The sequence below is a fragment of the Apteryx mantelli genome, chromosome 14, assembly GCF_036417845.1.
Source record: "Apteryx mantelli isolate bAptMan1 chromosome 14, bAptMan1.hap1, whole genome shotgun sequence".
Taxonomy (NCBI): domain Eukaryota; kingdom Metazoa; phylum Chordata; class Aves; order Apterygiformes; family Apterygidae; genus Apteryx; species Apteryx mantelli.
The window spans coordinates 20,791,236-20,815,921 of NC_089991.1; positions in this window are offsets into that span (position 1 = coordinate 20,791,236).

Genomic DNA, 24,686 nt, shown 5'->3' on the forward strand with positions numbered 1-24,686 from the left:
AGGAAGGGACACCATGCATCTCTTCCCCACTGAAAGAACTGGGAAGAAGCACTCTCCTGGGGACCCATGGTGACTGTACATGTCATCTCTCCATCCCATTCCCAGGGCACAAGCCAAAGGTGAGCACCCGATCTTGTAGCAGCTCTGTGTCCAGCCACGCAATGGAGGACATACATGTGCCAAGGGTGAGCTCCGGGGCCACACTTCAGCCAGCCTTGGGGACCTGTTCTAGCACTGCTGTTAACTTCAGAGGTCTCAGTGCTCCCCTGGATTTACCACAGGGGAGATGACTGAACCAAACCCTTGTCTCCTTTGCCCTCATGAGGTTTTAGCTCTGAAACTTGCACGTGACAAGCCACAGGCAGGAACAGTTGGCTGCTTCCATTGCTGGGAGATTTAGGAATACACCTGCAGTTCCTAGAACAGGCCAAAATATGCAGGTCCACGACAGCTACTGTGATGTGTGCTGCTGCTGTCCTTTGAGAACTGCAGCCATGGAGACAGAATACAACAGTTGTAATCTCCAGTGGGAAGTAAAGCAGAGGCTGCCATACTGAGCATGTTAGTCAATGCCATATTCATCTAGTAACAAAATCCCACAGTGAATTTATCTGAATCTGCCTCAGAATATTCCCCAAAACAATGCAAGAGCCAGGAACTTGGCACCAGATTTCAAGTCCAACAGGTTGCCAAACACTCTCGAGTCCTTGGGTTTGTTACCAGTTTGAAAGAGAACATGTTCCATGCAAAAATTGCCCTAAGTCACCAATATTCCTCTTGGTTCATGTGTACTAGGAACACAGCCACTTAGGACAAGCGGCATTTGCAAGAGATGCCCTTAGCAGGTGCTGGAGGTGACCTGGCTTTTTGGCCTGGACAGGACAAGCCAGTTTCTACATTTTCTGGAAAGCCTCCTAGACCCCTAGTTCTCCACTGCTTGCTGAGCTCAGGCAGATCTGGATGCTGAATTAGGAGCATGGTAGCAACCATACCTCAGCTGTGAATGGACTCCCTTGAGTCCTCTCTCCACACCACCCTGCCAAAACCAGCTCCCTGTACCTGAGGAGGTCGTGCCACATGCCTGGTACAGCCCCTTTCCTCAAGATAAGTGAGGCACCACTGACTTTGCAGAATCTTTATGCTGAGGAGATCTCCACGCAGGCTGTAAAACCAGCCAGGGGCTATTTCTTATGCTACACGGTGTGAACTTCCTTGAGCCTTTGTACACGAGGCTACAGCGCTGCAGCACCAAGGGATGATTGAGAGGATCAACAGAGCATCTGTCAGGCCCCAGTACCATAAATGAGCCTCTAAAATGCTGAGCACAACTTCCCTGAATTTGGCAGTGGCGTTGGAGCGCGCTTCCAGGGGTCTGTCACTACGCTGGGCCCTTCAGCTCTTCTTCTAGCCCCACCACTGACGTTGAGCAAGTCCCTGCTCTCTGCACCTCCATGCTCCCATCTGCGAGGTGAGGACAGTAGCCGTCAGTGCAGGGGCTTTCTCACTGCTGGGCAAGACGTCCATGGAAGGAGGGTTGCTCTTACCAAGAGGGGAGGAGAAGACTCTCCTTTGTGTTGTAGCAACAACTGATGCCCTCTGGTCCCTGGGCTCTCACAGCCCAAACCAGGAGAAACAGGTAGAGGTCGAAGCATTCGTATGAGTGCATATATCCTGCTCCTTGGTCTCCCGAGGTATGCAACACAACTCTCTCTCCTCCAAACTGTTTATACTAACAAAACCATTTAATCTTTGCCAGTTTCCATTTCGTTGTTGAGGAATGAAAACCTTTTAAATAAATATTTCATGATTCCTATCGGGTGTTGGGAGATAATGGGGCTGGTAGACACTCAGAGTCACGTACTCACAGAGAAAACCTGAAGCAAAATGAGATCTCTTTGTTTTATTGTTCCAGATTTTATAAAGATTGACTCTGCTATTAGAGGTTCCTGGAGGATTTCTCCAGGATAAGAATCTCTGACTAGCAGAATTTAATCAGTTAGTGAGGAAAAATAAATTTCAAGCAGCAGCTTTTAAACAGGTGTAACTTTCTGGAAACACAGCATCCACACTTCCAACAAAACATCCTGCAGATACTACCTGTTTCAAATGTGTACCATGCCCAGCGGTCACTGCTTCCCCAGTTATGAACCTGAAGGAGTTAGGAGGAGCACCGGACCCCCGGAGCACCATATCCAGTCCCACTTACCATGACAGCAACCCAGATGAGACCTCTCCTGCTTTGAGCCAACGAAGGGGTCCTGCCCAGGGATGGAGGAGCAAATTTGCAACAAAATAATTAACAGTTTAGTTTGTCACCATGTGGGGTTTAGGCATTGGGCACTTCTACAAGGCAAAAGCCTTGTTTACAGAGCAAACTCAGTGTACGTGGCTGTAGAGACCACAACACAGCTTGATCCCCACATCTGGGGTTTGGAATGGGGACGGCCCCTTGCTTCCTGTTCCCACCGCCAGAGAGAGGTTTCAGATTTTATGCAATTAAAAAAGCACAGCCCAGACAACAATATTGCAAAGGGAAGGAGGAGAGCTTAAACCAATTAGAGCAGCAGATTGACACTCTCGCGGAGCAAGCTGCCCGGCCGCTCTCATGCGCCGCTCGCTGCACCAGATGCTCCTGCATCCTGGGAAGCGTTCTAGCTGCTGGCCTCGAAACACGGCAGCTTTGAGCTAATGGCCCTGGCAACCTCCTGCGAGGAGGAAAGGATCCATCTGCACCCCCGGCCAGACCAGAGGTTGTTTTGGTGGCAGATGAGCCGTGCGAGGGCGGGAGGGGGCTCTGACCGCAGGGCTCAGGGCTCGAGGCCGCTCTCCGAGCTGGGTGTCAGGTACTTGGAGCAGCGCTCGTGACCGGAGGGCTCCTGCCCTCCTCTCTTTCTCCACTCCATCCCTGGCCTGGCAGAATTGAGTTCAGCTATTACAAGGCATCAAGAGATAAATTACATGAAATTATAATTACATTACCCTTGCCTGCTCTGGGCAAAATGCAAAAGGTCATCTTCCCTCCCCTCGCTGCCTGATCTTTAATATGTTAGGCCACTTACAGACACTGGCATGACATTTACGGTAGTTCCAGAGCAGGATGCTGCACCGACACTTGCACATTTTTGCTCTTTGGAGGAACTCGATTTGGCTGGGGGAAGCCAGAGCCGTACTGAGCCCTTGTGCTTGTGGGAGCTGGGGGACAGGAATTCACTGGAGGTCTGCGTGCTCGGCATCCTGTGGGCAAGGCAAAGCTGGACAGGTAAGTGATTTACTAAACCAGGTGGACTGCAGGGTTTTCTGGGTGTAATCACCCTGGAACAAGGCAGCTTTCCCATCTCTAGGCTTGGAAAGCTGAAACCGCATTTTGATCTGCAATGCTTGCGGCAAATGTAAAACTGAGCTGCCAGATCGCCGGCACATGGCAACCCAGAACTGCGCAGGTCTGGGGCTACATGGGGCTCTGCACCCCAGATGTCTCTGCATTTGGTTTCGCCGCTTCTTCACCCTTCTAAGATGCATCCCTGTGGATGACTGCAGCTTTCAAAGACACATATAAGCTAACTTTAAGGTTGCTGACTTGCGTCTTAGGTGTAGCTATGGCAGCACCAAGTGCTCGAAGGGTCAGCTCAGCTTCTCAGGCAGGTTTTGCTGCAATCACTGTGCATGTGCTGCTGCGTACCCTCGAACTAGTGTTTGAGGTTATCTCGGATATACCTGCAAGACCTGCAGTCACAACAGCGCAGACCGAGACAAGATGCAGATATGCCGTGGGTTTGGGGTGCAGGATGTTGCATGACACAGGGTGCCCCTGCTGCGCCGGGCAGCGGACTGGGGCCTCTCCGGTGGAGATGCGGCTTCGGGGAGCACAGCCTGCTCAGCTCTCACAAGGTGAGAAGCCAATTTCCTTACTTTCACAGCAATTTTCTTCAACTCCACCAGCTACAAGCTGCTCTGGTGATTGTAAATAAATACAAGGGAAGCTCGGCCTAAAATAGAAAGCAGAGAAACCTCCCCAGCTCAATAAACTATAATAAGCACTTACATGCAAAGGAACTGTAATTTGCAGGCCCAGCTCTCCCTGCTGGATGCAGGCTCTGCCGGGGCTCCCAGCCGCCTTGCCGTCGGAGCAGTTTATCAGGGATGGGAAAAGCACGGCCCAGCCCCAGAGGGCTCCGCCAGGACCCCCACGCTGTCCTGCTCCTCACCCCCCACGCCCAGGCTGGCGCTGTGGGGCTGGTCCCTGCTTGGGCAGCTCTGCAGCTGGCTGTGATGGGAAGCAGGAGCTGGACTCGCTCTGCTGCGGCCCCTGCCAGCTCCCCAGGAGGTCTCCACCGCCTGCGTGTGCCCCTGCCCAAAGCTACAGCCAAGGGCGCTTCCTAGTCAGAGCTTCCCACTCTGGAGGCCCCTTCCCCTTCAAAGCACGTAACACGCAGCCCACGCAAAGGCCCCAGTCACAGCCGCTCTTTTCTTTATGTATCAGAAAAAGAGACAAATCTAGACCATACAAATCCATGTGTGCATGTCCCTGTCTCCGTCCCCCCATTCTGCCACGTCCCTTTGGGCTGGAGATGTGTCCCCTGAGGCCAGGGCTCCTCCTCCACCCCCTCCACTTGCAGCTCCCCGTGCAAGGAGTCTCCTCCTCCAGAGCGGGGACGCCCTCTGCTCACTGCCCTTCCCCGCAGCAAGCGGGATCCTTCCTGCGCCGGGACGCACCGCTGAGCGGACCGCAGCCCTGACGCTCTCAGCGACGTTTGCTCAGCTACCGGTACTTCCCACCAGGCCAAGGCCTTGCGCGAGAGGGCTCCCGTTAAGAGGAGAGGATCAGCCAGGTTTAATGAAGCTTCTTGATTCACCCTGCGTCACCATCCCTTGGCATTTCTGGCCAGCTTACAGCTAACGAGGGAGCCAAGAAGGCAACCAGACCTTACGCGCGGAGCGGGCTTTTCGGCTTGACGAAGAGCTCACAAACTGCGATGCAGGAGAGGACGCAGACAGCTTCCCCGGGGACGCCCCGAGCGCTCGGTGGGGTGATGGAGCTGAAAGGCCCTGCAGCGCGTGGCGCGCTCTTCCTCTCGTGCCGTGCACACAGCGCGCGCTAGGCCAAGCTCGGCTGCTCCGTCCCCGGCTCCCCTCCGCCGCCCTGCCCTGGGGCCGCGGCGGCGCGGGGAGCGGGAGGCAGCGGCGGCGCGAGCCTGCCTGCTCGGTTTGTTTACCCCACCAGCAATACCGTGTCGAGAGGTTCAGTGACACGGCTCCGAGACAGCAGCGCGGCGGAGGCGGCGAGCGCGACCGTGCAGCGTCCCTGGCCACTCTAACAGCGGGGAAGACGGACCGACGTGGCGTCGCTCTCGCAGCACGGAGACCCCGTAACTCCAGTCCCTGACACCCCGGCCCCCTCTGAGCCCCGCGGCACGCACCCCGCGCATCGGCACCGGCGCACACGGCTCTCCCCCCGCGGGAAGGGCTCGGGCTCTGCCTGGCAGCGGGGCAGCTCTCCCTCCCGCGGCTCAAACCGGCTGGCAAAGGCGCACAGCTTTCCGGAGCCTGGAGGCTCCTGGGAGAGATGAAGGTATGGGCAGAGATTTTCCAAAACAGCCAAGGGGATTTGTGTGGCAGACTTAAAAATTAATGAGACATAAAGCTGAAGCAACCCCATCGCGCTCAGCTATCTTAACTAAGGAGCAGAGGAGGTGCTGGCTGGGCCAGGGGCCGGTGCTGCCCTTTCCCTTCCAGCACGCAGAGCCCCAGCTCCTGCATGCACCCATCAAAGCAGCGCTTTAAACACTCATTCAGTCCCAATTCAAAATAAAGATGGCATTTTCAACAGCGAGGGTGATCAGCCATGGGAACGAGTCACCGAGAGACGGCTGGATTCACCGTCTCCCTGTTCTATTTCCAGCCCAGTCTCCGTGCCCTTGTGGAAGATCTGCTTTAACCAAGAACTGGGCTCGGGGCGTGAGCTCGGGGGCGAAAGTCTGCGGTCGGTGATACACAGGAGGCAGGCTGAGCTAATGGTCCCTCCTGGATGAAATCCTTGAGTATCCGCAAGACCAGCAGTAACCTAACGGCTGCTGAGTCTCCAGAGGGGTCTGTGGATCCGATTCCTGCTTTGACACCGCTGTGAAGAGCCAGATTCCCTTCGAAACGGACGGGGCTCTTTTATGGGGGCTTTAAAAAAGAACGAGAACCACGAAAGCGCTCTGCCAGCCCCCTCCCAGCGAACCTTAGCTAACAGCCCTCCGGCCCCTGAACGCGTGAGCCGCCACGTAACGGGGCCAGCTGGCTCCCGCCAGCCCCCGGCAGCACGGCGCCCGAGGAGCGACGCGCTGCGCCGGCCTCTGCGGAGCAGCACAAACCGCCGGGGCGCAGAGGAGCGCTCCTTTCCGCCAGAAACGCGCGGGGGCAGAACGCCGAGCGGGAGAGGCAGGAGAGCGAGACCCAGCCCCGAAGGGCCGACGGGGATGCCGGTCCCGGGGGCTAAGCCAAAGCCTTTGCTGGGCGGATGCTCTCTCGTTAGCTTGAGCGCAATCAATCTCCGTTTCTCATTTTAAGGATCTCGTTGGCCTGGCAAGCAGCGGGAAGCCAGCCGGCCGCTGAAGCTTGCCCGCGGGGAGCCAGCAGGCCCGGAGGGAAGGAGCGAGGCTCGTGGGGGAGCCGGGGGCTCGCGTGGCTGAGCACCGACCCGCTCGGCTCGGCTCCGCACCGCAGCGCTGCCACCCGATCGCCCCAGCGCTCCACGAATGGCTTCGCGGGCAACGCGAGAGCATCTCACCAGCCTCTCCCTGCTTTCTGCGCTCATCACATAAATAACCCCTTCTCCTCCTGTGGCTCTCTGCCGCCTGCCGCGCTCCCCGGAGATTTTGTGGCCCCACCAGCCTGGGATCAGCAAGGCCAGCTGGCCCACTGGCCTCGGGCCACTTCCATTCCTGGCTAAGCTGGGCTCTCTGGGCACGTTATTTTTAGCTGTTCGGCTGGAGCAAGTTCCTCTGAGTTTCTGCTTTGCTGTTGTTGCTCTCCTTTAATAACTTGTAATAGCTTCTTTTCCTCTAAGATCTTATTAGCAGTGGTTTGCCATGGTATCAACAGTATCAGACACTCTCCTCTGCTGTAGTTACACTGAGATACAGATTTCAGAGTCCTTTGAGTTATGATGAAGACTTTTCCACAATGGTAAAAGGTGATATTTCCATTCACTAATGTATTTATATCTTCCCAGTGAGGTCAGTAACAGAGTATCCCTTGAGCTGAGAAAAATGATGAGTGATGTCTAGCAATTAGAGAGACCATAAGGCAACAGGGAAGCTAATTTTGACATTAAAAATCATGATGAGCACCTCCATTTCCTATTTTATTTGCCAGACTGGATGGTGAGGTCCATCACTGTGCAAGGAATGGATGTCTGTACGCAAGGCACGTTTTTCGGTTGTTGGACTCTAAAGCAATTAACCACTTTTGCCTCCATCAGTTTTCTGGCATTGAGCCTGACCTTGCATACGATTCATCTTCCTCATTTGTGTTAGATGTTTGCAAGTCATCTTGCTCTGAGCAATGTAGGCTGCAGTGAGGATGGAAATGTCTGATATTAGCGTCCTTTCTCTCTTCCTTTCCACTGAGCCAGTCGGAGCACTTTCAGAAAGCATGGTTTATAACTGCACATTGCAAACAAGCAGAAAGAGTGTACTCTGAAGATGAATTGCGTGAAACAACTCTCCAGTGAGGCACATTTTGCATTTCAAACACAACCACTCCAAATGCCCAGCCATCTTTGCCAGAGGAGTCTATGGAATTTTTTTTCATTCCCATTTCATACAAATATCCTCCTCCTTCTTCTCATTTCATTTTCATAACCCTAGTGCTTTTCCATATTGGTAAGGCTTTACTGCCCAGGAGAGTGGAGGAAGCCAGCAAGAGCTCTTGCCAACCTGGAAACTATGAGGTTTAAAAGCCAGGCCACTCCCATTTTTCCCACTTCTTTAGAGAACTGAGTTAGCATATATATTGAAATATTTGTAAATAAAAGCACCACACTTTATTTATAAAGTCATAATTTCAGCTTTTTGTATTATATTTCACACTTTTCTCTGAAGTTAATGGGAGATACTGAGTTTTGGGCTGGCCCAGAATCACAGAAAATAATGCTGGAAAAGACCTTAAGAGATGCACCTGCCTCAAGGTGGGCTTGTATTATTCCTGGCAGATACTTTTCCAAACTCTTCTTAGACACTTGTAATGATAGAGACTCCATAACCTCCCTAAGCAAACTATCCCAGTGCTTAATTGTCCTTACTGTTAGAAGATTAGAAATATCCTTCACTGCAATTGCAGCACTAATTCCCATCTTGAATCTCTGCAAATTTAACACAGAATATTCCATCATTTAGATTGTTAGGGAAAATACTGACTCCTATTAAATCAAGGACAGATTCCTGCAGAAAGTCACTCAATCCATCCTTTCGTTTGACAGCAAATCATTGATTTCTCTCGTCTGTTTTCCAAACATGTTTTGCATCCCTCCCACAGTAGTTTTATGGAGTTCTGCTTAGCAACTTTGCTAAAAAGAATATCGTGTGAATCACAGCAAGGTCTTAGTAAAGCCAAGACATCTGACATCTACTGCATTTCTCCTATCCAAAACATCTAATGTTTTGTCAGATGGGCAAATCATATTGGCTTGACAAAGGTTTTTTTTTTTTTTCCTTTTATTAAGGATTCTATTTTTGGTACTTAGAAATGGCACTTTTCTGGGAACTGATTTTAAATTGGTTAGATTATAATATCAATAATAATTCTCCACACCTCCTCCTTTTACCCTGTTGTAAACACAGACGTTACCTTTGCCTCTACTACTCTCTTGGAACAATATAACAGCCCTGAGATAGCTTCAGGCAGTTCTGTAGGTTACCTAGGACGACGTTCTAGCTTGGTCAATTTGAAAATACTTTGTTTATCTACTACAGATTCTTATTACCCCTGACAGTCCTTGCTGTTTGCGCAGCATTTTGCACCCTGACCTCTGTTTTGTCCCTGCTGGCTCGCACCAGCCTACTCATCTTCCACTCCCTGCAAGCCTTCCTCCTCTCCCTGCGGCAAGCTCGAGCTGAGCCAGGTTAGCCCCGGCTACATTTCCTATCCCTCCGTGTCCCAAGTTTTGGATGGTTCTCCTGTGCCCACAAAAAGACCTGCTCCACCCTGAGGTGTGGTGGTCAGCAATAGCTCCACAATGATGTGACCATGTTTACTAACTACCCATAGTTTTGCAGTAGGTTCAACATCCCTTTATCCTCTAGTGCTTGCAGCAAGCATGCACATCCTTAATACACATAGTAAAACCATCTCCCTTTTCGCCTGCCCATTCTTCCAAAACAAGTTGCTCCCTGTCCTGGTACTATCTCATTCACAGGGATTATTTGGCCTCAGTCATAGACTTCCCAACTCTGTACTAGTAAAGAGCTCTCCTGGAGATCTCAGTTTGTCTCTCTTTGTTTGGCTGCTCCTTCACACTGCTCTACAAAAGTGGTTTGACATCACTTTACCAATCTTACAGGTGAAAAACTAAGCCACAGGGGGAGGAACAAGCTGATCAAGTCTGAGGACAGAACCCAAAGTTCTCACTTCCTTTGCCTTGCTCTCCTCTGGTAATGCCACGCCAGGTGTGTAGAACAAGGCCCCAAAACATGGATTTTTGCTGTAACAGCGCTTGCAGCTTCCTTCTTCACTGCTTATAAGGCTAGAAAACACTCTAGATGGAAAAGTGCAGTACACATTTGCAGCTCAGTTGCTCCAGTCCTTATTCTGCCAAGCTGGTCAAACCAACAAATCACTGTCAAATATACCTTCTTTCGGTGACTGGTCACATTGACACGTGCAGAAGATATTAATTCCAAGCAGCTCATCATCCATTTCAATCAGAAGAGATCAAAAATAGTGTTTGCTACAGGAGATTTGTGGCTGTGACAGGCTTTTGCTTGACAAGTTAAGAATAGGTGCTCACAGGATGGAGAGAGAGAAGGAAGAACAGCTGAAATCTGTGGGCTTTGTGCAGCTGTACGTGAAATCCAGCACAAACTATCACTGAAGCACATTTTACCAGGGGACACAGACAGCTGGGACATAGCACTAGGATCATATATTACAGCTGGCAACATTGCAAACAACTAAAGGACAATCGTCCTGACATTTTTTTATGGCACATATAGTTCTTTTTAATAAGCATTTCTTTCATAATTGCATCTGTTCCCCAAAGGATTTACTGCGGATTAAGAATCCCATGCAAATACAGGGAAACAAACTGTGATTAATTATGCTCAAGTTGTTCAAGGTGTGCTGTTGGTAGAACACATGTAGGCTAAAGACGAACACTAAAACCAAAATAGAAAACAAAGTAAATGGGCTGATTTTTTTCCAGTCACCAAGCTGTGAGCAGGGAGAGGTCCCACAGAACTGCAGTCTTCCTGGCCAGTTCAAGTAACTTTCATGGGTTCCCATCCTACAGCATCTAAACACACTTCATTTGAATAGATCAGTCAAGTTCAGTGAGATTAAGCATTTAAAAGCTTTGCTAGAGCTGGGTTTAGAGTGGGTGGTCGTGAAAAGGAGGCGCAAAGAAAAGCAGAGGGACTGACCAAGATGTAACATGCAAAGATGAACCTGCTGCATATGGGAGACTGTGATTTATAATCCCTGGAAGTCAGGTAGTCCCTTGCCTTTGAGGATGGTGATCTTTCCCTCTTCAGTAAGCCCCAAAGGGAGCCAGTGGAAGGAGCAAGAAGAGGTTCCCTTAAGCTCTGCTGGCACCAGGGCTTCAGTTCTCTGTTTTGCAGGTCCTGTGGCCACAGGGGAAATAGGCCAAATTTGGCTAAGTCCCTCTGCCTCTCCTGAGCAGCCCTTGTAGAGAGCAGCTGGCAGAACAGGCACAGTTTGTTAGCTGTACAATCCTCGCATACACCTCTGCTATCTAATCAATAAACCATTTTTCTACTCAACCGAGAGCCATTTATCACCGACATGATGAAAAATACCCTGCTCATCAGAAGACAGTGGCCCCAATCACCAATAAATGGTCAGAGCTGACCAAGATTTCTGAGGTCTCTAGCCCAGGTCATGGTGGCCTCATCCTCCTCCTTCCGGTCAGCATTCACTTCTCTCCCTCTCCTTCCCACACTGCCAGAAACAGATGCCACAGGAATATTTTATCAGAAAATGGGGGGATCCCCACCTGTCAAGGCTCCCACCTTCAAGCTTTGCTGGAAGGTAGCCCCTCCACGGCTGACTCAGCAGCGAGCCACAGGCACATATATTCCCTGTCTCAGGAGCTCACGAACCATCCTGCAATTACTACCACGTTGCAATCCATAAAAGCAGAGACATACCTCCAGCCCCAGCCCACCCTGCAGAGTCCCTCTTAGCTGTGCTCTGGCACCAGCTGGTGTCCCTGGACAGCCCAGCCTGAGCTCAGGGTGTCTGTGCATGCATGGCACTAGGCTCTAAGGCAATACCCTAGTTACAGCTTCGCAGTGGGACCGGGGCCTCAAGTGTGGTCTCATCATTAGTTAAGCGGCAGGCTAAAGCACCGACAGAAGATCTCCATCCTCTGGGAAGCACTGGGGAGGAGAGCTCTGCTCAGCTCAGTGCTTCCTGCAGGGCGGACTGCCCAGGTAAGAAAGGAGGGATGTTTTTAATGTCAACATAACACGAAAGCAGAGACAAAACCACTGCACTGAGGAGAGAGATCTGAAAAGATTATGAGCCAGATCCTCAGCTGATATAAACTGAGTTGCTCCAGCAACTCATGCTAGCTACAGACTGGGGACTCTGCTGTGAAAAATAATAAAACACTGAAGCTTCACACAATCGACCCTTCCAAATTAATATTCAGGAACAAACCTAGGACTGCACAACTCTGAAAGCAGGGTACGAATCCTCATGGCTTTCTGCTCTCATAAAAATGGCACAACTTGTACTGCAGATGCTATGATGTTGTTTTCTGTGCATTGCCTCTTTCTGCTTCTAAGCAGTTTACTTGCTGTGTTCACAGGTGTCATCTATTTTGAGAGTAACTACATCCTGCAAAACGTGTGATAAAATAACAAGTGTGGCACAATGAAATGGTTAAACATAGAGTCAGAGCTTGAAAATTCTGAATCTTAGCTATTTGATCCAAGCAAGAACATTATTTTAGGATGGGGAATTTCTCCCTCTAATAAATATATACGTGAAGGAAAAACTGCTGCCAGTAGAATTGCTCATTATATTGTAAATGAAAATGGATCTGGGGATGTTGGGTTTTTTTGCACAGCAAGAAAGACTTTTTGACCATTAAGCTTGAGACATTCATTACTTTCTTTCAATACACACTGCACAAAACAAAGATTCTTAGATCTGAATGCCCAAGAAGGCTACACAGTGGTTTGTTTGAAAGTTATGAAGGACACAGCTTTAAATTAAATGAAAAGCAGAGAATGATGAAAAGACACAGAAAATCTCACTCCTTGGCTGTTGAATTTAATGTGATATAGTTTTTTAGTGCCTGAACTGGGGTATGTTCCCAAGAGAATATAAACTGAGTTGGCAGTCTCAGTACACTTGCTGGAAGCTGATGTCCGTATTGTACCCAAGCAATAAAAAAGATGACAGTATTATGAGCATGATTGCCATTATTGCTAATAAATATCAACAATACCATTAATAGAACTAGATACTGATTGTACTGTACTGTACTGTACTGATTTTCAAGCATGAAAAAACAGTGTTCACTGCTGCTAAAAGCCGGGGGACATCATATGGCCTATGGTGCTAAGTGGCACTTGCGTAGGTAGAAAAACTAAAAATACGAGTGAGGAACCAGGTGGAACAAATCTACCCCACTGAAGAGTGGCCCCTTCCGGCCAGGGCTTTGCTGTTATGCTCAGAGGTCGGACAGCAGTGGTCTACGTGCACCGTTGGAAGGACGGAGAATTGGATGCTGTTTTCAAGATCTGTCAACTTGGCACTATATTCCATTAAAAAAAAAGAAAGAGCAAGGCAAACAGTTTAAATGAACCCAAGAGGCACATCTGAGTTACAGAGCAGAGAAGAGGACAGTCATTCTGGAGACCGTGTACTGAAAACATTAAGCAGTAAAAATAAAATAAAAATTCCCCAGTTTCCTTGTAGCACTGAGTATCACTTAGCAGGGAGGGGCTGGCTACCCAGAAATGTGTACAGGTGCTGCTGAACTGAGATGTTCTGTACCGTGCTCTGATATATTAATATTCATGGGGGAAAAAGTTGACATCCGCTCCTGGCAATTGTGCTTAACGAAAAGTGTCAGGGATCAGTATGTGAGAGAGAACAAGGCAGAGATCCCATCAGTCATTTGAAGTCAGAGAGATGTCTGGGGGAAGGCTCAGAGCAGAGGTGATAAGCCACTGATAAGTACTGTGGGTTCCCGGAGCTCTCAGCCTGGCGAGGACAGCAGGCTTTCGGAGTGCGTGACAAGGGCGCCAGAAAGGCGAGACTACAGTGGGTGAATAATTGCGTTGGAGGTATACTCTGTAGTCACCTGATTCAGTGTTTCTGGGTCAACAACCTCCAAGGAAGGATGAGGGGAAAGGGACGGCGGCTGGCTGAAGGACCTGCTGTAACTGGCCTCTGCCTCACTCGTAGGAAACCAGGAGGGTTAACAAAAGTCTTTGCCTCTGCCAGGTGGCCTGAGTAAAACAGTGTTATGCTGCACTTTAAGGAAAAGGCTTTGTGGCTTAGTATCCTCACGTGGAGCACAGAGGGGTAGGCAAATCGTACAGCTGCGGGAGCTCTTCTCCCTCGCCAAGAGGTGGTGACCTCCATCAGTGGGTGGGCTTCACCTCAGAGCTGGGAGGAGGCTGCATTTGGTCCTCAAGCTGGGCTGTGAGCAAGCCTGCACCCCAGGGGTATCCTCAGCTCACCCTGCACTAACAGTGAGACTGTGCCCTGGGCACCCTTCAGCTCCTGAGCCCTACAGACCCTTCAGGGATGCGATAAAGGCTGAGAAGGAGGAGATACAGTAAAATCTAATAGGGCTACAGGGCTCGTGAATCCACAGATAAGACCAGAAGAACTCTAGGCATCATCAGCCTGATCTCCTGTAAAGCATTTCCCTGAATTAATGGTTATTGAACTAGACTACTTCTTATAGAAAAGCATCCAATCCTAATTTTAAAATCACCAATGAAAGAGAATCCATCATGGGCCTTGGTAAATTGTTCCAATTGCTGATCACCCCTTCTGGTACTCTGAATTCATCTAGCTTCACCTTTCAACTATCAGATCTTTGCATGCTAAATTGAAAAGCCCTCTATCAACAATTTGCATCCTTTAACCTTCTCCTGGAGAGGCTGATGCAGAGCTCCAGTTGCTGCAATGCAAGGAGCTTGCTCTAACCTTGAAACTCTGCCTTGGCAATTCTGGCATGAAGAAACTCAGTAAGAAAAGTTAAGATGGGTAGGAAGGAGATTTGAGGCCTTAATTGAATGATGGATACTAAAAGCAAATATGGAAAAAGGCATATTGACCCTTTCCTTGCACTTGCCTGCTGGACTAACAGGCACCAAGCTGTTGGAAGTGGGTCTAGGCTCTCTGATGCAGCACGCAGACGTGCTTCCTTTCAAACCAGAAAGGGTATGGAAGACATCAGGGAATCAAGAGTTTTCGTAAAGGAGATTTCTGAAATTTTGAAAGCAAGACGAGATACCAAAGCCTAGCTGGAGGTGGTGGCCATGGCTTCCCTGTGCCTGGCCCTTCCTGGTGAGGGAGGCAGCCTGTGGCACGGCACCATGTTGGGCCCCGCTCAGCCCCACGACAGGCAGCCCCAAGGAGGCGTCTTCCTCGCCCCCTTCACCTCGGTGCTGTTTTCCTCCTCAGCCCTCTCTGCTCAGGCAGAGCCATCAGGCTCTGCGCACACAGGCTGTTTCCCTCACATCAGGTTGCTTGTTAAGATCAAGGAAAAACATGCTCAAAGCCAAAAATTAGCTCCTGCCAAGCCCTGCTTTCCCCTTTATGAATGCACACTCGCTAGGTGTTGGCGACACTCTGCACATCTCTGCATGACCCTGTCTGTGACACTTTCCCAGACATGCTGCCTATTCTTAGACACCGATTTAGTTTGCCTGTGTCATGGTGCTACCCACAGACCCCAGCTGAGCCTGGGGCCTCCTCCTCCTGCTTACTGGATGAGGACAACACACGAATCACAACCTGCCCCCAAGGGCTGTTGGTGTGCAAGAGGAAGCTAAGGCGCAGGGAGGAAGCACAGTTACCTGCCCCGTGGCGCTGCAAGCAACCTCTGCCGTGCATGGTATAGGCAGCTTGGCCACCATTTGGCCACCATTTGGGTTTCCAGTGGAGGAAGGCACTTGGCACATCACGCCAGTGATACAACAGCAATGGAGAACCTGCTGCCACCACATGACAGCTCTCACAGGCCACCCTCCATCGGGGAAGGTTGTGCCTGGGTCTTGCAGCCCCGAGTGAGCCCCGGGCTGTGTGGGAGAGGGCATCTGCTGGCACCCTTCCCTGCAGCCAGCTCAGCCACCTTCACTCTCCGCTCTCTACCTACTGCCTCTGGTGGCACGAAGTGTCCCTTTAAACTTGAGGCCTCACTGGAAGGAGGTTTGATGGGGCTTCCACCACTCAGAGACTGTGGCTTTCCCAGGCCTTGTACCGGAGGGACCAGCCCAAAAACAGAGCCATGGGACCCATTGCGACCAGGGTGATGGGACACCCCCCTGCATGCACCAGTGTCCCTTTAATGCTCCTTGACTCACAGCAGATGCACTGGTTGGAGGAAATGGAAGGGAAACCTTTGGGGAGCGAGTTCTTTTGCTGCCTCATGCCTAGCCCAGAATGGCCCATCACAGACATAGTTATTAGGAGCAAGGTATATGGCAGGAAGGGGCCTGATTTTGGATGGTATTGCAGCAGCTTGCACTGCTGTTCAGGCTTCGAGGTTCCCAATGTGCACCACTGCTGCTAGCAGCAGCAGGCTCCTGCAGTTGGCCGGTGGCCGTGGGGACACATGCCTGGCCATCTCCTTGTACGGAGGCTCCAGGCGCGAGACCCTCGGTGCACGGCACAGCCGCTGGGGGGAGATCATTTGCTGTTTCCTTGCAATGCATGGCATCAGCTGGTGCAAGTCTTGGCCAAAACTGGGATCCTTTTCCTGCTGCTGCTCAGGGAAGCAGCTGCTCTGGGGCAGAGAGAAGAGGAGAAAGCCTCTTTGAACCCATGCCACTACATGTGGAGATTTCGAGAGTGCCACAGTTGCTTTCTGTAGCAGCTCTCACAAAAGCTTGGGAGGGATGACGTAGCCCTCCTGACTGTGCTGGACGGACCCCAGGGGCTCCCTTGCCGTGAGAGGTTTTGCAAGATGCTGCCGGGGCTGGGCCTTCTGGGCCTCGTTCCTTCACTGCCATCTCAGACCTTTCGCACCACCGTGCCTGTAATTCATTTTGAGGGAAGCTGCTGAATCGTTTTCTGGTTAGGTTTAATGTTACACTGAATCATTTCCTTCTTTGTGGCTAATTTGTGCTCTGGAGACCTGCATGAAGAGTGGTAGGACAGTTTTCGGGGATCGTTTCCTGTTGTTTACCACGGGCTTGCTGTTTCCATGACAATGACTAATGCAGAGTCCATAAATGCAAAAAGGATCTGTGCGGTGCTACCAAGCACTCAGAGACTTTTCCCCTCTCCGATGGATGGTCCCACGTGGGAGAGTCATTTGGGTTACCCGCTTATGCCCGTGCCCGGCCGAGCATGGCCGCGTTTGGGAGCAGAGGGGGCTGACCGAGGCCGGCGCACCGCTTGTGCAGCGTCCGTGCCAGCAGCCGCACGCCAGGCAGCAATGGCTTCTGCTCCCCTGTCTTCCACGGACTTGAATGAGCTTTATTGACCAGTGAAGGGTCACCCCGCTCCTGGCAGCTGTCTGGGCAGGGGCTGCTCCAGGCATTCGTGACCAGGCAGGTCCCAGGGTTGATGGTGCTGGTGAGCACCCTCGCGTCTCCACGTGGCCTGGCGTGCTCCCCAGGACACTCCAGCGGGCGCAGCTCTGTGCGCAGTGCAGGGGGCGTGTGCAGTCCGGGACGTTGCTGCCAGCTCAGGACATAGCCCAGCATCTCAGAGCTTTTTCCTCCTGCTCCTCTTTGCTGTTTTTCCCAGCTGGAGCTCAGGGAAAGGTTAGCAGCAATTTCTACGTCATGCTTAACCCTTGCTTCTGTTCCCAGGCTGCTTCTGCAGAGATGAGATAGTCCCAATTGCGTGTGGTCCGCGTGGGCTCCACGGGGCAGTAAGGTTTTAGCACCAGTCTCCTGGACGTAGTCTCCAGAAATGCCCTATGCAGTGCGATGCTACTGGAGCTGGCTCCCACCCTCATGGTGGGACTTTGGCCAGGGACAGCCTGGTGGCAAGCTGTGGGCTTTTTATGGCATCAAGATGAGGCCAGGTTTGCTAAAAAAGCTTCTAAGCAGGAGCTGATCTTAAGAAGATGCTAAATTGCATGAGTTTGATACTTGTGCAGGTTTCATGCAATTCAGCCCAGAATTGGGGACCTAGACCCAGCTCTGGCAGGAGTTGCAGGATGGGAAAGCAGACCTGTGAGACAGCAGTATTTGACTCAGTGCTAAGCAGATGGAGACTGCAGCCCAGCAGCACACAAACCTGGAGGTAAATGCTGAAAAGCAGAGAGCAAAGCCAGGCTGGAGACACAGTCTGGCACAGGGTCCCAGGTACAAGGTTTCAGATCTGCTCCCAGAGTCTGGGACTGCCTCAACATGCAAAAAATGTGCTTCCGAGTGTGATGTCCCTGTGACCAAGAAGGTAAAGGAGACTGCATAGTTTGAAAGTGAGTCTAACCTGTAGGGCCCCAGCCCTTTGCCATCAGTCTAACCTAAGTGCTACACCCTTATCATTGCTGCGTTGCAATCATTTATTTGGCATCTTTCAAAGTATCCAGACCACAAAGAGACGGCAGAAAGCAGGGCAAGATGAAACTAGACAAATCAACAAACACATCCATTGGAATGGAAGGGATTAAATGTCACGGGAAAAGCAAAATGCTCTCCATCGAACCTGAGACAAAGCTGGTGTGGGGCAGCCCTTCCAGTACACGCCAGGTCCATCCGTGCTCTCTGCAGTGCCCAGGCAGCCCCAACAAGTTCCTGGGCCTTTGGGAGGCCCCTGGTAAATGCCACAGAGCCAGTCTGGGTCTGACAGCAGATTTCAGGTGCGAGGTAAATAACAAGTCAGGCTTAAAAGGCAGGGTTTGGACTAACAGGGAGAAAGAGAAGCCCTAAAGCAGGAGGACTGACACTCTCAGCTTGCTGGACTTTCCTGCTGTGTGCCTCTGAGTTGGTCTAGCTGGGAGGAGTTAGGATGGGACCTGTGGTAGGATCAATTTATCCCACATCTTTTCCTGTAAGACTCTTACATCTCCCTTTGAGTGCTCCCACAGCATTCTCCAGTCTCCAGCACAGGTCCAGGAAGGGAGGTACTTTTGGTACCCTTCCTTGGGAGGGCGATGAGACCTGAAAGTCTGAATTCAAGACCAGAGCTTGGCTCTTGACTTAGGCACGTGATCTGGATTGAAAGTAGCTAGCTAGTTCCAGCAGCTATCACAGGTGCCATGAGCATCCTCAGTGCTCTGTGGCCTCCTGAGAAGTCTGGAGGGTCCTGTAAAGAGCACAGAGGAATCCAGGGAGGGTCAGCGCAGACAGCAGAGCGCTGTGGGCTTAGCACTACACGACTAAGGGGCCTGGGGTGCCTGGGAAGGCTTGGGGCTCAAAGGGCTTCATTTAGACTCCGATCACAAATTTCCAAGCCTCCCTTCTCCCTATTTTGTTGTCAGCACATGATGAAATTGCTCATTCAGGCGTGAGCCCTCTGTCCATGCAATCTCCTACCCCGCGCTGATTCCCAGGCAGGGCATGGCAGTTTGTGGGTCTGGTCTGGGCGCTCTCTGCACGGCGAACTCTGGCATCCTGCTTTCTCTGCAAACCCGCTGACTGCAGGCACCTTCCCGCTGGCGTGCTGTCCGGTCGCCCCCTGGCCAAGCAGTTTTAGTATATGAAGCCCCTGAGCTGCTTTTAGTGCGCATGCCAGAACAGGTGTCAGCCTTAGGCAGCAACATTTTAAAGCTGGCAAAAGAGATCAGGCATTGATTTTGCAAACCTGTAATCAGCTGAGAGTCCTTCCCATGAGGACTTGGAGATGAGATGTTTTTCTCTAGCGGTACCTCCAGCAGGTCCTGCAAAGCCTCAAGAGCCTGTGTGATGCTTTCTGCCAACCCCTGAGCCAAGCTTACACCTTAGCAGAGCTTAGGGACATTTCCAGGGGAGGAGGATTCTGGGGACCGGCAGCACACACCATGCTTGAGGACGTATTTCGGCTTGTGCTTTCGCTTGTTGGTGCTGGAGTGGCCAGGCTGTCTGGATCTGCTCTGCCCTGCACAGGCTCTGTCCTGTTCAGAGACAGGCGGCTCCCTGCCGTACTCAGCGCACCCAGGGATCACGGGGTGCCACGCCAAAGAGGCACCTACCCGCTGGGTCCAGCGGAGGAGGAAAGGGGGCGTGATGGGCTGGCTTCCAGCCAGGGACAAAGGGGAAAGCCAAATGGCGTGTGAGGAAGGAGCCGACAATTCCTGGGTGCCTCAGAAACCCCAGAGCCCGTGGGGAAGGGGCCTCCAATTTAATGAAGGGAGCAGGAAGCATCCAGCTGTGACCCTCTCTGTCACAGGTGGAAAAGCTCCCACAGGTTTCATCAGGTGAGAGGGGGATTTCTAGGCAGTTGCTGGAATAGTTGTGGTCAGGACGGTGTGTCTGAGGAGTTGATGAACGTGCTCATCCTATGGATAGGCAATAGCTCCAGAGCAGGCTCCTGGAGGCATCTTCTCTACCCGCATGACACAGCGGTGAGAGGAGCGGGGAGGTGGCGGACGGGGGGAGACTCGCCCCCGTCAGATCCTCCTTGCCTGAGTCAGACCTTTGTCACGCCGTTTCCTCCCGGGAGCAGGGCACTGCCTGGCGGGAGCGACTTTGCCTACACATCGTGACGAATGCTGCTGCTGTGGCACCATCACGGGATCGGCATCACCTCCGTCTAAAAATAGCAGCAGGGCTGGCAGCGTGAGTCTGGAGCCAGCTGCCCCGGAAGCGGGGAGAAACCTCCCGGAAAGGGGCTGCCAGGCAGCAGCAGCCCGCGGAGGGATCGGCAGCGTGACACAGCAGCCAGACTGAAACGCGTGACAGCAGCGTGCTGCTAAGGGGGACACTCTAAGGAAGGCGCTGGCGGTCCCTGGAAGGGATCCCACGTCCTGCCGCAGTCCCCTCCTGCTCCTCCGGCCAGCATGGCCAAGGGCACCCGGGAGCAGTCCTTACGCCGGGCCGCCTTCTGGCCTCAGGGCAGAGGGAGAAGGGTTTCGGCACAACTTCACAGCGCAAGTAGTACTCCAGCCCGATCCGTGGCTCGGGCAGCTGTTCCTCGGCTTGGCGGGGAGAGTCTGCAATCACCCTTCGGGGAACTTCTGGGATGCGATTGTCGCAGTCCATGCTATACTGAGTCATTGCCAGCTTGGTTGTTAATTCGTATTAGGGCCTATGTGAACACTTGCATGATATTTTCTGGGGTGATTTCTGACTGTTTACCGCTGCCTCGTTACCATGACGATTAATGCAGTGTCGCTCAATGTGATAGTCCTATTAAACACCTACACTCAGGAACGGTTTTCGTCAAGAAGCAAGTTCCCCAGCCCTCGAGGAGCCTTTGCCACCGTCACAGTCGCCCTCGTGCTGCGGACGGGCAGCGGGACGTGCGCAGATCTGCGCCTCAAAGCCCTGCTCGGCCGCGGCCTTCCTCCGCGTGCTCAGCCACGTCCCCTGTCCCCTCAGAAGGGACCAGAGCAGCAACTGCTGGAGAGATCTGTTAACTTGAATTTTGATGTGGAGTGACTCGACTTCCCCAGGGAGTTTCCTGAAATCTCCCTTGAAGCCCCTGACCGGCTCGCTTGCTCCTCCACCAGCAGTTACAAAGGATCCCTGGGCCTAAGGGCAAATACGCGTTGTGTGAGCTGCCGCCTGCCTGCTGTTTCTTCCATTTCAGTCCCCGGAGCTCACCTGCAGCCAGCGTGGGAAGGGAAGAGGGCTGTGAGCATCCCTGCGTGCAGGAGTCCTCTGGAGAGCAAACTGTTGCCCAAGGGTGCAGCACCAGGCGTGTGGAGGACCCTGACCACCACCCACTGCCTGCTCGCTGCAGGCAGCAGAGCATCCTCTTGCCCCCAGCGCTTTCCATTGCGGTCCCCAGCAGGGTTACAAAAAGCAGGTCCCTTTTAGCCAGAAACAGGAAACCAAACCCCTCCAGTGCTGTGACCCACACTGGGGCTGCAGGCAAGGGACCCAAAAGGCTCGGATGCTCTCTGGAAGTAGGATTGAATCCGTGCTTCCCCCGGCGCTCAGTGGCAGGAGCCTGGTGCCCACGTGCTCCCCAATCTCTGTCTTACACGCAGTCTGGCTGGAGGGGAGGCTGCTATCTCGAGCACCAAGCACGGCTGCTCCGGGCTTGACCCGTGCAGCTTGCGGCTAATTTAGCAGAGCTCTCCAGCGTGTCCTTCAGCATGACATTCTCACAGCACACGTGGGCTGGGGGATGCGGACTTTCCTCACCAGCAGCCTTTCCAGTGCTTGCTGTCCGCAGCAAGAAAAGTGGAGCTGAGACTCCGCTTCCCTACGATTGACAGCTCAGGCAGCAGGAGGGAGGCATGGCCCAGCAGCACGAGCCAAAGGAAAAAGCAGGACGAAACCACAGCGGAGCAGCAGGCAGGGAGCCGGCCCCGCGGGCCAGCAGGGCTCACAGCAGCAAAGGCAACAGGCTCACCTTGGTGCTGGTGGCTACATGCTTGCACTGCTGGGCTAAGGTGGCAGGATGCCTACAAACCTTGTGCCAACAGGGAGCCAACACCTTTAGACTGCGCTTAAAAATTAGGCTTGAAATTGCATCAATTGCATTAAACACCTTGGCATAGCTGGCTATGACAAACATAATACACCTGTGTGCAAAGCCACGCACTGCCTCCGTTCCCCACCAGGGCTGGTCCCTGAGACTAGCAGGGCTCACCAGGTCCTCCCTGTGCACGGGTCCTTTGACCTGTCTCACTTTTCCCACCAAAGCTGAGGACCGCTAGATCTCTGTGCAGAGCCGGAGGCTGACGGTGCCGCCAGCTCCCTTGCAGTGCTGCTTGTCCACCTTAAACTGTGGGTTGGGGCAATTCCCTGCGCAAAGCTCCTCTGTTGCTTCACCTGTCTGCCTTGGCACCTCCACCCAACTCCTGGCCTTGTAACCCCTCTCCTCAGCCATCTATGCCTTGGGTGCATCAACCTGGAGAAAAAGCCAAGAGTGAAGGAGGGTGGAGCTGGGGGGACACCAGGAAGCCCGTCTGCAGGCACCTAGTTGGAACGGTGGGTGCACGTCTGCCTCTCTTAACGTTGGACTCCTGGAGTTGTCTCCAGCTCTAACTTGCCATGTGATACATGCATCATCTTTTAGGATCGTTTCCCTCTTTGCAGTTTTCTGTTAGGGCCCTTATTCAGTATTTATGAGGCAAATACTGCCATTTGTCTCAGCTTCTGATTCTGGGTGTTTCCTGGGGGAAAGAGGACAGCACGGCAGGCGGGAGGGGGCTGCATACACTACCGGGCTGCCTGGGCACGACCGCCCCAGTACAAGCCAGAGGGCATTTGTCAACAAGTAATTACATGGCTTCTGTGTTCAAACGTACAACCCACAGGAGAAATAGCTACAGAGTCCAGGATAGCTCCTCTTCTCCTCTTCCCCCGCCTGAACACAGCGCAGCTGCCGGCCTCCGTGGATCGCGGGCGCCTCGGGGATTTTAAGCAGCAGCCTGCAGAAGCTGTCATTGCAGGGACTTACCTAAACACAGCATGGTTTTAATGCCTTGGACAAACAGAGAGAGGAGAAGATCTGGGCGGAGGGAGGACAGAGAGCCATCTCTGTTCTCCTGTCCTCGCAGGAGCGAGCCCCCCTCCAAACGCCCACAAAGCCAACAAAGAGCGCGTCTTTCTCCCTTTGCCCGCTTCGCCCCGCGCCGCTGAAAGACCACTTGTTTCAAGCAGAGCGTTCCCATAGCCCCCGGCCACTGCTCTGAAGAGACGCCCAGTGCGAGCGAGCAACAGCAGCAGATATTTTGTTGCCAGCTTCTGGCAAGGCTCGCACCAGGATGTGTACGCTCAGCTGCCTCGCTTGGGACTGCAGCTGCGCATCCCATCGCCCGCTCCAGCTCCCGGGCTTCGCTCCCCCCTCGCCCGCGTTCATGCGAGGAACAACGCCCCAGCCCCTGCTGCGGAGCACCGCAAGACAGCGCTCCTTCTCCGTCCTTAGTGCTTGATTCCTACTGCCAAGCTCCATTTTACTTCTGCATGAATATTACTTCGACTGGACCAACCTGGAGCATGTTTTGACCTTGCAATAGCAAATCAGAGTTGACTTCCGCAGGGTGTTAATCCCTGCCCAGAAAATGTGCAGGCAGCAGAGTTGCTGTAAATAACATTTTACTACTTCAGCGTTCGCATGGGCGTAGATAGGAAGAAGCTGGAGAACCAGGGAGGAAGGTAGGAGCTTTGGCCACACTCATGCCTAGGATTCAAAACAGTTGCATCTCTCGGAGGGGCAGCTTTGGCCTCCAAGGCTTGAACGACACCAGTTACAAACTTGGAAATATTTGTTATAAACCTCTACATGGTTGTTGTAGGATGATATGCCATAGGAAAATATTGTCTTTACTGTCCCACATCAAGGCAGCGGATTAGATGAGCCCTGACTGATGCAGCTGGCAATGCCTCTGATTGCCCCAGGATGCTACAGCATATATCTGCAGCATGCAGTGGGTGTGAGAGTTTCTCACACCGCACACAGCTACTGATCTCACTCGTTTGTCCTGTGGGAGTCTGACACTGGATAGCTTTGGGGCTGAACCTGCCTTGAGATGCTATGTTAAGACACGTTATGAAGCATGTTGGCTACACAGGACAGAAGAAGACAAGGGACAGAAGTAGCAGCCAACCTCTTCCCCAACCCTGAAGCCCTCAGCCACGCAGTGTCAGTGAAATCTGGGGCCTCACCACAGACCGAAAAGCCTGGCTCTAATGAACCTTTCCCAAATGAATCCTCCGTGGGCAACGTTCGTAATGAAACACACACCATTTGTATTGCCAGTGCGGCTCACATGCAGTCCTCACAGCAAAGCACCTTCCCTGAAGCTGATCAAACGAGGTCAGCAGAGTAATTAGCCATCTCGGACCACTGGCCATCTTCCCGTCCCACAGGCCCACATTACACCCTTGGCATGCTTCATTTCAACACCTTTTGCTCTTCCTGGTGGCACGTGGAGACACAGGAGCATGGGCTCCCGTTTTCATATAAGAGGACACATGGAAATGGCTTGGCCAAATTTGTTCCTGCTGAGGCTTTGATCTCCTTGGTTTCTGCAGGCAGACCAAATAGTGGGCCTTATGTCTGGAAGGGGCCTGTAGGATTGATCCTCGTCTGTGGTAAGAAAAAAGCAAGTCCCAGGCACCATTTTTCTGGTATTTCAGTGTCTCTGCTGCTGATGGCCTATCACAAGGTCCCTTAGGCACTCAAACCTCCTGTGCTCAAAGCAAGCAGAATACACT